The sequence below is a fragment of the Puntigrus tetrazona genome, chromosome 6, assembly GCF_018831695.1.
Source record: "Puntigrus tetrazona isolate hp1 chromosome 6, ASM1883169v1, whole genome shotgun sequence".
In the NCBI taxonomy this organism is placed as follows: Eukaryota; Metazoa; Chordata; class Actinopteri; order Cypriniformes; family Cyprinidae; genus Puntigrus; species Puntigrus tetrazona.
Window position 1 is genome coordinate 20753338 of NC_056704.1, and position 13246 is coordinate 20766583.

A 13246-nucleotide genomic window follows, 5' to 3' on the forward strand; every position below is an offset into this window, starting at 1 on the left:
ATAACAAAACAAAGCTGACCAATTTGCCGTGATCCCCGAGGTGCTCAGCTCTCTCCACTGCAGTACATTGCTTAGTGTTCCTCTGGACCAGGGCCAGAGGTTGTCTTCCACAGATTTTTGCGCATATGCCCATCCCCTTCCCTGTTTACCTCATCTTCTTGTGGCTTTCTCACCCACGCAGACTCCCCCAAATGCGAAAGCTCATTGATCTCAGCCCCATCGGAATTAAAACCCTTACGCATGAGCATGGCGCTATGACTGGGCATTTTGTTGAGCAAAAGATGCTGCCAGACACCCCACTGTGAGCACGGAAACACGTCCCAGTACAACTATGCTCCACTAACAATGTGTCTGTCCGTTCTCTGTTCACTTCTGTTTCCAATCCCTTCCCACCAAGGGACGCAAACAAACCAGTCGTGACCAGTCATGACCTCTTCGTAATTCCAAGTATCACTGCCAAGAAAACTCAGATTTAGAAATGTTCTTATTTTCAGAGAAACGTGAAAATGAGATGTGAAATGGAAACTTAGCTTAGAAGAAATCATAGCGAGAGATAGGATAATTAAGTTGTACTCTACATCACAATAGCACTTACCAGCTGTGGTGAATAACATTTATTCCATGACTCACTTCATTACATCTGTAGCACACCGCTGGTGTCAGTACACACGCATATGTGTTTTCTTTTCTGTGGCCAAGAACCTGTTCACAATGGAATAATCATTCCAACTGGAAACATATCACATAACATGACTGCATTGTTGAAGTCGACATGAAATGGTGTTTTACTTCAACGATATAATGTATTTCTAATGTAATCAGAAACTGATTGGATTGTGAATGAATCCAGATCTGAAGAATGAGTATCAGTAGATTAAATATAATTATTTAAAGTTACCAAAGGGGTGTTACACTTCATAAAGAAGACCTGTTTATTGGGTGGTTAAAGGGATGGCTCACCCAAAGCTCTCTTACATGATCGAGGCTCAGGAATGTAGCGAGGAGATCGTTTAAAATAATTCATGTGACAGCAGTGGTTCAAGCGTAAGTTTGTGCATCTATAAAACAGTAATAACGACTTAATTCAGTTAAATCTAAAGTCACCCATTTTGGTGAGTATTGGTTACGTAAACAACAGAACAGCTTACATTGTTTACGTATGTGATATTCTCCATGGCACAAAAGGGTGACGCAGAGGAGACGAATTGTTGAATAAAGTCATTATTTCTGTTTTTTATGAACACAAAAATAGTGTTCTCGTAGCTAACAGTTGAACCACTGATCCTTGAAGAGTCCTTGCTAATATGGGAGCCTCAGAGAGCTCTCGGAATGCATCAAAAATATTTAAGTATTAAATATGTAAGTATATATATATATATATATATATATATATATATATATATATATATATATATATATATATAAATATTTAATTAAATGGTATTTATTAGTAACACTTAGTTTGAAATATTAAAACACACAATGTCACAATGTCATTCAACACTTTTTATGTAATTTATTCATTTGTATTTTTTAATAAATTAATGTTCGTTGTTTACTCATAGGCCAATAACATTAATGTATATATAAAATGCTGATTTCTGAAGATGAACATTAAGTTAATCAGAGAAGGCTGAAAAACGTATTCCGGTTTTCACAGCAATTTTAAGCAGCGCACCCCCCTCCCCCCTTTTAAATTGGGATAATAATAATAAATGTTTCTTGAACAGCAATCAGCATATAAGAATGATTTGTGAAGGTTCATGTGACATTGAAAACAGGACTAATAATGCTGAAAATTCAGGTTAGCTATCAAAGGATTATATTACATTTAATTAATTTAATTTAATGGAAATCCAGCAATTTGTAATATTAAAAAAACATTTTTTTAACTATTTTTCTGATCAAATAATTGCAGCCTTGGCGTACATGAATGAGAAAAAAAAAAAAGAGAAAAAAAAAATCTTACTGAGCCCAAACCTTTCAAAGGTAGTCTATGCTGAAATTAGCATAGAAATTTAAAATTAAAAAGACAAACTTTTTTTGTCTTTGCAATAATGTGCACCAATTAATCATACATATAGCCACCAGGGATGTGTGTACATTTTGATCTCATATTGACTTTAAACTTTTCTTCACATTATACCATGCAAATTAGGATCCAAGTGACCTTTTGATCAAATAACCAATGCATTTTCAAACCATTCCCTCCTGCGACTGACCACATCAAACTATTGAAAATGTTAGATCTGAAGATGTTGTAATCCTTTCAAAGCCGCGTCTTGAATTAGTTGTGTGCTGAAGGTGCTTAATTAATAATAAGTGTCGCTATGGTGCCGGGGATAATACCGCTGTATTTGTTATGACTCTAAGTCCCGTTTTGTCTGCCAGACCTTGCCGGGGAAAGGTCACAATCATTAGATGAGGCTGACTCCTGTCCTGTGTGTAGAGAAGGACTACAGAGCCTCTCCAGCTTACGCAAGTCTGTCCCCTGTGTGTGCTTGAGGACAGAGATGGTGATTCATTACAGAGTGGAAGAGTATCAGTGGGGATGTGTGGGAACAGGATATAAGGTACGGTTTAGCATTAGAAACAGGCCCTGCACAGGATGCAGTTTTCAAAGTTAAACTACTTTTAAATTGGTATTGTGTCCAAAAAAAAAAAAAAAAAAGTCTCTTATGCTTGACTTGATCAAAAATGCAATAAAAACCCACAGAAAAGTGAAATAATATTATAATTTAGAGCTTTTTTTTTTTTTATTTTAAAATATACATATTTTAAAATAATTTTTGTCTTATGTGCAACAAAGCTGACTTATTCCAGGCAGTGGTTCTATATATATATATATATATATATATATATACAAAATTTTGAATTTGATTTGATTTGAGCTAACAGTAATGCATCTATTCCTTGTTTGCGATTATTGACACATACAGTATATTTCAATTTATACTATTAATACATTATTATTAATAAGAAAAAAACTAAAAAAAGAAACTATAAACAAGTACATCTAAATCAAATCAAATCAGCAACATATAAATCACAGTACTGACTGAAACACTTTCTGTGCATGAATGCTATTAGAAATGAAACAAGGGATTTTCTAAGTGGGCTCAAGTGTGGACAAAACATAATAGGCTCTTTAATTAGCTTGTCAGGATCATAATCACACGGAGAGTTGAATAATGAGTATAAATGAAAGGATTTGAATCGGTCAGTATGAGAGGGAATGGACTGGAATGATGAGTAGCAGAGGGTTTCTGTGAATGTGAAATGCTTCCTACTTTGGCGACTGATGAATAATGGATTATAGGTGAAGTAGAATGTCAGGTATAAATATAGTCTTTTGTGTCGTGTAGTTTGATTATGAAGCAAGCGCTTCCTCTAAAATGCTTGCGTACGTACCTGTTTTTTTGTTTATTGCAGTGACATTAATTGTATGTTTTTATCAGAGACGTGGAGGATATAAATGAATATGATTTATTTACCACATCAATTGTTCCAGTATACAGGCTTAGTGTCAAAATTTCTAACTGTGGTTCGTCATACAAAAGTGCTCTATCATTAGTGATCCTTCCCAGCATGCCACAAGTGAAGAAACACAATCAAGCTAGCGTGATCTGAGTTAATGGCTGATTTTAATACCTTTTACTGCTTTAACGCATAGGCTGTGTTGTTTAAAAAGGTTTTGTATAAAGTAAAAAAAATATTAGTATATTTTATTTTGTTTTGTGAGTTTTGTACATTTTGTAAATACTTTGTCAGTTTCATTCAAGAAACCAGTATGTTAGCTATAATAAGATAGCTTTTGTGCTATTTTCTGACTAAATTACATTTCTCATCAAGCCAGTTTTAACTCTCAGGGAACAATAACTAGCATCTAGTAGCGCTGAGAGAATTACTTTTTTAAATAAGAAATGAAATTAGAGCAGCTGTACGTGGGACAGGTTAAAATTGAGGTCAGTGAGTATTTTTTTCTGTTTTCTCACACTGAGGAGGAGAGAGAGAACAGAATCCATGTAAATAGGGAAATTAACAGCAATCATGGGCATGGAGGAGGAACAGAACCACGAGTTAATTAGTCCATAAAATAATGAGCTCATTATCTAAAAGACATTCCCACGGCTTATACCGCTTTATCATGGGTTTTTGTGAAAAGAGCTTAAATAGGAAATAGGGTTATTTAATGATTTAATGATTACATATTTAGCAACGGTCACCAACGTTTGAAATGCTCTGTTTTCATGCTTACTGCTTTTCAACAGTTGATTTTTAATATGTGTATTTTCATGAACACAGGATAAGCTTTAGTTTGAGTCTAAATATTATTACATTTTTCAAACAATTAAAAGCAATCTTTAAATATTTACAAAATATTTTTCAATGTTTTTATAGAAAAAAACTGACCTTGGCGCAAATAAATAAAAAGACACAAGCAGTGAAATATAATATAAATAAAAAACAAACATTATTGATACATTCCTCTAAACTGATATGAAAATGTTCTATTAACAATATAAAAAATATAATAAGATACACCATTCATTTAAATATTCAATTGTGAAGGGTTATTGTGAACTTTAGCAGAGATACTTGACATTGTATTTTTGTTTTGTTTTTAATAACCTGAAGGGTCACCAGTAATAAAATGACGTTCTATTGTATCTTGAAGTAGGTGTACATTCGCTTCACTCAAGCATCTCTCAAAGAAATCTTTCCTGTGTTTGTTTCATCCTTCACTTTTCAAGGTTTTAAACTGAAATGTATGTATAGTTTGAGGTGCCGGCACTAAGTGGAAATTGGGCTTCCCTTTCCGGCTTGTGATGATTGAACATGCTTCTGGCTTGAGCTTTTGCCAAGTTTCACAAGCAAGCCAGAATTGACTTTTTTCCACTGTTGTTTTCAGTCATTGTCCAGCCGGGCAATGGACCGTGTTTAGTGAAAGGCCTGAACCAGAAGAGAACCGGATTGATTGCTCTGATTTTCTCCCACTGCAATCTCACGGGCGAAAAGGTGAGTCTGCTCCCATGGTGCATTGCCTCTCGTGCTTACATAACACCCACAGAGCTCTGCTAGCCTTTCATGTATCTCGCATACATGACATTTTCAAACAAAAAGTAAACACTGAATTGCGCAAGCATATATTTTTAGAAAGATTAATACTGCTTCAATGAGGCAATGATTTTATGACCGTCATCGTACGATAAGGATTAATACATGTTAAATGCTAAAGTAACAGTATCTCCGTGTTGCGGCGCTGAAAGCAAACATGTAATTTTATTAAAAGCTGCAGCCAACATCCTTGTTTTACTTCCTTATAAAAAAAGAAACGGCACTTGACGTCTTCCTTTAGTCTAGTGTCAATAATAATAATAGCGATAATACTCCCACCTTGTTTTCACAACTGATTCCATATTGAAGAGCTGTCTATCATCAAATTTGCTTTTCATTTTTACACCTGAATGGCGCTGATAAGTGTAGCAGCGAAGCCTTGTGACAGCAGATGGCTATATGTCTGAAGCTCTTGATTAGCTCATAAAGGCATAAATTGACGCAAACAGCAGCTGCTGATGAGCAAGAGGTCCAAGATGAGCCACAACAACACACAGCTGCTGAAAATACTACAACCAGAAGACATCAAATGAGTTTAATAAAGTTTTTTAATGAGTAATCAAACACTCCTGAATTCTTGTCACACTCTTAATAATAGAGGTTATTTATCGGCATTAATGATGAACAATAATGAACAAATTTTCATTGCATAAAAGCTTTTTTTAGTATAAAAAAAAGTTTTTTCGAGCTGTTAAGCTATTCACATTAAGAAAACAAAATCATTTAAAAACTGAGGAACCCAAAATGATTCTTCATTAGCATTCAATAAATAAATAAACATTGTTTTGACATTTTATTATTTTTAAGAGTGACTCTCTAAGTAGTTTTCACCTGTCAGTTATATAAAGTATTGACCTTCATTGAAGAGAGGACTTGGGCACCTATAATACCAGAGACTTGGCATATTAATACCTGGCAACCACCCACAGCACCCTATCAATGTGCTCAGGCACACTATTTACATATTCTTCAAAAATGAAAAAATATAGTTTGCTTTTACCATATTACTGGAAATAATCACTTTTGCTTCCGCTGTTGCAAGTAATTTTGGATAAAAGCATCCGCCAAATTAAATGTAAATGTTATTTTGTTGTGAGAGTGCAAAAATGTAGAAATCCAATTGTTAGAATTGACTTTTTTTGTCAGGCTCTGAGCATGTAGTTGGATTGAAAAATGGAAAAATACTTTACTGATTCCCAAACGACCAGTAAAACCAAACATGGAGCGCACAAATACACAACAATATGTTCACCCTGTGGTTCCAGAGTTGAATTTCCCTTATTTGTCTATTGGAAGAAAGGCCAGCTCCGATAACCCAGATGCACCAACAATCACATATAATTTATGTTCAGTATGTGTTCTATCATCTCTTTTGTGATGCTATGGGAGATATCCCCCATCCCACAAGTCACATTAAGGTAGAGAAGAAGTGGAGTACAGCAGAAACTGTAACATCCAACTTGATCCCAATCTCTTGTTCTGCTTCCAGATGGCCTTGAGAAATTGAAAACAAACCATCCTGCTGAGGATTCACAACAGTGTGTGATGAGCCGACAAAGCAAAGCCATTTCAGGTTATCTTGTCTTGTTTCTTCTTCCTTCAGATCCATTTGTGCATGTGTGAAAGTGGCTTTAAGGCTGATCTCTTTGTAAATGACCATTGTGGTATTTATTACAATTTACGAAAACAAGATTTATGTTAAACTCGATTTCTGAAAAAAAACCTTTCCTTTACCTCGTAGATTGCCATGCTTTTTTTATTGCTGTGTAGTAGGGGGGGGATATACTGCAGATGGTTTTTAGGGCATTTCTGTTATAGTCGGTAGCTGCTTACTTTCCAAAGTCAAAACCCACAAACCAGTCTCTGTGATTTTCTGATCTTTAAATATGGCTTGGAAACTAATTAATCATAATAAATATAGACAGTACACATACACACATAAGAAAATCTTATTTTGTAATATATATACATATATATACACATATATTATGTAAATTATATTGCTGACAAACGATTAATCATGATTAATCACATCCAAAATAAAAGATAGATAGATAGATAGATAGATAGATAGATAGATAGATAGATAGATAGATAGATAGATAGATAGATAGATAGACAGATAGATAGATAGACAGATAGATGATCCTTTAGAAAGCATTCTTGCTGATTTGTTGCTCAGGAAACCTTTTGTATTATTATTAGTGTTTATATTATATGGGGGGATTTTAGATAATATAATCTTCAAAATACAGTAGCTTTTATTGCTTATTAATTCAATGCATCGCTGGATTTAGAAATAATACAGTTATTTTAATTTATTCTTTACTTATATTTTATCATAAAAAAAAAGAAAATGTACTGTCCCCAAATCTTTTAATGACAGTGTGCTTATTTTTCATGAATATTTATGAATCATTTGTTTGTACCTTTTTTTAGGTTTCCTTATTGTAGCCAACAATCTGTGAAATTTATGCAGTTCATAATTTATGACAGCGTGCCATTTCCCAGGAACCCCTCTGTTCATCTTTATGATCAATATAAAGACTCCAGAATTGCTTTTCACAGGTGAGCTGCAGACTACCTCAGCTATTCTAACCGCTTCGTCAAACCAACAGAGTTCCCAGGCAAATTAGATGTGATTTTCTGCAGTGCAACATACTGAGTGCTAGTGTGGAAATACACACACATTTTAATACCACCGGGGCAGCGGTGTGCGACTTCTATTTAACACATGGGGAAAAGAAAAAAAAAACTGATTTAATTTTTGACTGAGAAAAGGGAAAGAGCGCTGGAAAAATTGAAAACATGTCTTACGTACAGAGAAATCCTACAAAGCGTAATAGATAAAGCTCTCCTTCTACCTCCCCACTGTATACGACAGTCTCTGAACATACTGTGTTCCAAGTTGTTTACCTTTAGTCTGTGTAATTCCAAATCCATTCGGGAGGAGAGGTGCACAGCTGGCTTTCACTGATCTTGATTCTTTCTTGTACTCTACGTGCTTTACAGTCCCGTGGGGGAATTTCAGGGAGCTGTTAAATTTGCGAGAGCCCTTTGATCCATGAGATTTCATTCGGCTTCTTAATTTTTACATTCATTTCAGATTAGTACTCTGCTATTTAATTCATGAGCAATGCAAATGTCAGCAAAAGTGAGCAGTTGATTGATGACATTTTTAACACTGTGCCTGTGGAGAATTGCTTGATTTGTGAATGTTCGGTTGAATTTTCGATGCTTTTTTGAATGCACCATTGCTTGCTATTTCTATTCAGGTCTGATTCTTTAGCTAAACGTTATGTTGAACACGAAGGATTATATCATTGCGAGTGACAGATTTTTTTGCTCGTAATCCGTCTGTTCGTTCTGATGCCAGCCGCTCTCCCTTTCAGGATCTCTTTCAACAAGCTTTTCAGTTCATGCTGGTTAAGGTCAAGCACACATTCAATGCAAAGCTAATCAGAATCCCGACATAAAGCTTTCATAGGATTTCCACATGCATATTCTGGACGTTGATTCGTCAAGCTGAGCGTGAAACCTGATTAATGCTTTCTGATTAATCACGCTTGTCTGGAGAAGCTCTATGACTTCATGAGAGTGTAATTACAGACAATTGTGTCTAATTGACAAGTCTTTTTCAAAATTAAATATATTATCTACTGGCTTAATGTCTGTTTATTTGCATTTGAAAATATTTTGATGGAAAAACAAAGAACATGACTGAAATTGATTTCATAAAGGCTCTGCAATTTCTGGAACTTTTGCCAACTTTAGGAACTTCCTTTCATTCATTCCTTTGGACAGGGCTTTGGAGCCGTGGTGAGTTGTGCCAGTTCTTATCTACGTTCTTCTGTAGGCTAAGAAAAATTGTACACCATATTATGTTTCAGGTGGTAAAAATATGACTTATTAAAGCTTTGTGACAAAGCGTGCCCTAGGTTAGGGGTATATAAAGTGGAGATTTTCATACCTGAATAAAAAGGCTTTTATATAAAATGTATGTTATTTGCCAGTGTAGAAGATTAAATTGTGTTTTAGCATCAAAAAAGGTTAATGTGCATATTCCACAAAAGCAGTTATAAGCAGGACAGGTATATTTGAAGCAATAGCCAACAATACAACAATATGGGTCAAAATTATCCATTTTTATTTTATGACAAAAATCATTGGCATATTAATTAAAGATCATTGTAGGATATTAAGTAAAGATATTTAGTAAAAACCAGTAAGTCCAGGGTTCACATTTAAGTATCCTCAAAGTGCCACAGCTTACACATATCCTCAGGATTACATAAAAATATGATATAATAGGACTTTGTTTTAGCTTATTCATTTGCAAAGAGCAAACACTGTGGTGCAGGATCTATAGATTCTCGTTCTATTTATACATTTAAATGAGTTCCAAAGACTTGGACTGGATATCTCAGAACAAGCTGAATTAAAATCAATGTGAATGCATAAAGTATTCAACGATTCTCCTTCCTCAGCCAGAGTCCTTCGACCTGTCTGGGAGACAAAACGGCAGCAAACAGCATAACAGCTGAATGTGCTGCATCTGCTCGAGACCACGTCTGCCAAATGTCACCATGATTTACAGTAATATTACACCTCTTTGAGTATTTATAGAGTATAGAGAATCATTATGCATGTGTGTGTGTATGTGTGTGGTGCAATAAAAGGTTGAGAGTGTTGAATCCCAAGATGAAAATGACTAATTAGTGTCGGGGCAGATGAGGGAAGCCAATTTGATAGCTTTGAATTTGTCCTCTGAATGCTGCTGTCCTGCGTCACTGCGACGCCATTATCAGGTCGACATTTGAACAGCTTTAATAAGCATCATTTGCATTCACTGCCTGCCCTAGTCATAATTCCACCATGTGATACTTTCTTAGAAACTCAAATCGAGAGTCTTGCTTCGTGTTGATGAAAGCCACACTTCAGGCTTCAGGATGAGGAATTAGCCAAGGCTGAGAACCAAATATTTATGATTTTCCTGTAATTAGCATTTGCTATATTATATTCCAGTTCCACTTATCTAGTCATGGGTCTTTGAATAAAACAATTCTGGAAAGTCAAGGGTTAGTGGGATTTTTAATTGCTGTTGAATTTTACTTCATGTAAATGACTAGCTTTGAAATGCGAAATGTCAATATTTATTTAAAAGTATATCAAATTCCAACATTTCATCAAAGGATGGTCCCATATGCATCCACAGAGGTCTGAGCTCTGAATATTCACTGATCCTGTTCCCAAAAACTCTAGACTTGAAACAGAAATCCAGAGACATCAAAAGCGTGATGTACATACGAACTGGCCTATTATTTCAAATCAATTCTAGCAGAGTCTATTGTTGATACCTGAACAATATTTACAGCTGCTTTTGTGTTTGTGATTTTATAGGCAATGGCCGTAATTGTTCAGATTTGGAGGATTCAGTTCAAGCATTTAAAGTAAGTAAATGTGTCTTTAACAAGAGAAAGAGTTTTTGCTGTTGTTGTTGTAGTTTCTGTCAATACCTGATATCTCGTAGAAAGAAAAATGTTTTTCTTGAAAGTTAAGGAATGCATGCATGTCATTTTTTTATCAATTACTTATATAGAGAGGGAAAAATAAATGAGATATAATTAAAATGAAAATCTTTTAAATATATAAAATGAAGGAAATACGTCATAGATTATATGTGGGTCTCCTGAGTTCACAGCTGAAATTTTTAGCATCAGCAAAGACTCGTTGGGAAGAGGTGAATAGTGGTGTTAGCGGAAGTTGAATGGTTACCTCAAAGAGAGGTGAAATGTATAACCCGAGGGAGGTATTTTTAGACTAATAGTTCCTTAATGGCAGGTTTTATTAGCTTCCTTCTCACAGACAGAAAGGGCAGCTCTAGGAACTGGACAAAAATGCTTCTTTGTAGACAGAATAGAATGATACAATTACAGCAGATATAATCACATTAGAGCATAAATGGCCCTAACACTTCCACGACCCTGGTTATACGCGTAATGCATAGTCAAAAGATGTAGATTCAGATATGAAAGCTTAAACCAATAAATATCAGGGATTATGACACAAATACAACTTTTATAACATCAATATCTCAGTAAAAACCTGTTTCTTGACCGCATTGTGGCCATTTAGCATTCTAGAATCAGTGTACTTTATACTCTGTTTCTCGTTTCACAGACCTGATGATTTGTGGTTTTGTATGACCTCCGCTTTTCCCGACTGGCGAAGCAGTTTAAATTGAAGAGCTGTGCAGGTTTACTTGTGGTGGTGCTTGTTTAGCTTCCTCCGGGGATGTTTTACTGTTATGATGCCATAATTTTACCCTCTACTCGAACATTGAATTTATGTATAGCGTTGAGAATATGGGACCTACTGTTTTGACAGTGACCCACACCATATTTCCAGCAAATCATAGATCACATTTTAAAATAGAGATCTTCTGTTTTCTGCAGATATAGCTCTGGCTTATTTGCATGAGGTTTTCTTCCATCCACATAATGAATTGCCATGCAACACTACAGGCTCAGATGAGAGAATTTTTCATGTCCGCTGCAAAATATGTTTTGCAATGGACTCCAGTGATTAAAATAAATTTTTGCTGTCATGGAGATTGTAATATGTCGACAATGGGAAAGATGAAAAAATGCCCACCTGTCTTAATTCCACTTTAAATGAGTCCGTAGAGCCAATATGCTTAGACTCACTGTCTGGAGTCAGTTCTAGGAGTGTGGAAAATCCTATTTTTTGCCACAGAAGTTCAGGCTCATTTGTGTGCTACATATATTGTCTCAGCACTTTATCATCTTTAAAAGGTTTTAGAAAAGGAAGTGATTTAAAGGCCAGCGTTCTGTCTGTTGACAGATGTTGTATGATCAAGGTGTCATTATCAGTTTGCACCAGACAGATTAGTCACTTTTTCCAAGAATTTGCAGCTTGCAATCATCTCACGATTCACGTTATAGGTCACTGAAGCTGTGTCATCAAGAGATTTCTGTGACCGCAACATTTAAATTATTATTTTCACATTGGTCTATTATTGTGCTTTAATCTATTGTCCTTAAATCACGTTTAAAAAAAAAATCTAAGGCTAGAGGAAATGGGTATCTATATTGTTGCTTCATATTTTTATGTATCCTACAGTCAGACTGTCTTTTATTGTAGTTGTTTTGTTCAGTGAAGACATGAAGACATATAACGTGAGGTGAGAAGCATGCTCAACACTCTTGACGGTTTCAGACAATCTAATGCTATTGTTGTTTACTGTCTTTTTCTTTCTGTGCCTCTCAGAAACACATGCTCACCAGACATGCATAATCTCAACATTTTCTCTGGTCTGTGTAGTATTTTCTGGTAAGTAGGGGAGAATTGAAGAGATTCGGTGGTGGATGAAGTTTCAGAGAGTCTAATGCAGTAGTTATTTACTTTTCAGAGTAAAACAATCTGAGCAGAGTCTGAACTAATGCTTGAGGTGAGGTTAGCCAGAGAAGCATTCAGATTTCTGTCTCTGAGCCGCTTTAAAAAAATCAATGTTTGATGTATTTAGGTTTTTAGAGTGCATTTTAACTGCGTTAACTCAAGTAGTTTCGCACTTTTAATGTTTTTAATGTGTTTCTAGTGCAATTAATCGTATTATATATATATATATATATATATATATATATATATATATATATATATAGTTCATATATTCAGCAAAAACACAAAATTGATCAAAAGTGAAAGACAATGTTACAAAAGGTCAAAAAATGATATCAAAGATTTCTAAAAAAAAATATCTCAGGTTTGAACATTGATAAAAATGAGAAATGTTTACAAATTGAACATCGGCTTACTAAAATGATATAAACAAGGGGAAGAAGCGCTGCCACTGATTTGTTCCCAAGAACTGAGTCCCAGAATGTTTTTGAATTTACAAAAAACTTGAAAATAGAACAATTGAAAAGCCAATCCAAACACACTTTAGTTTGAACTCGTTTTCCCTTCATGCCTCTGCATCATTTAATCAGTCAAGTGCTCACGCTGTGGGACACAGTGCAGTAGATTTAAACGGTTTATATTCCCACTATAGGTTTTTTTTCCCTATACTCTCTGGGATTAATTACTGTTACACCTGAATTGAGATTCA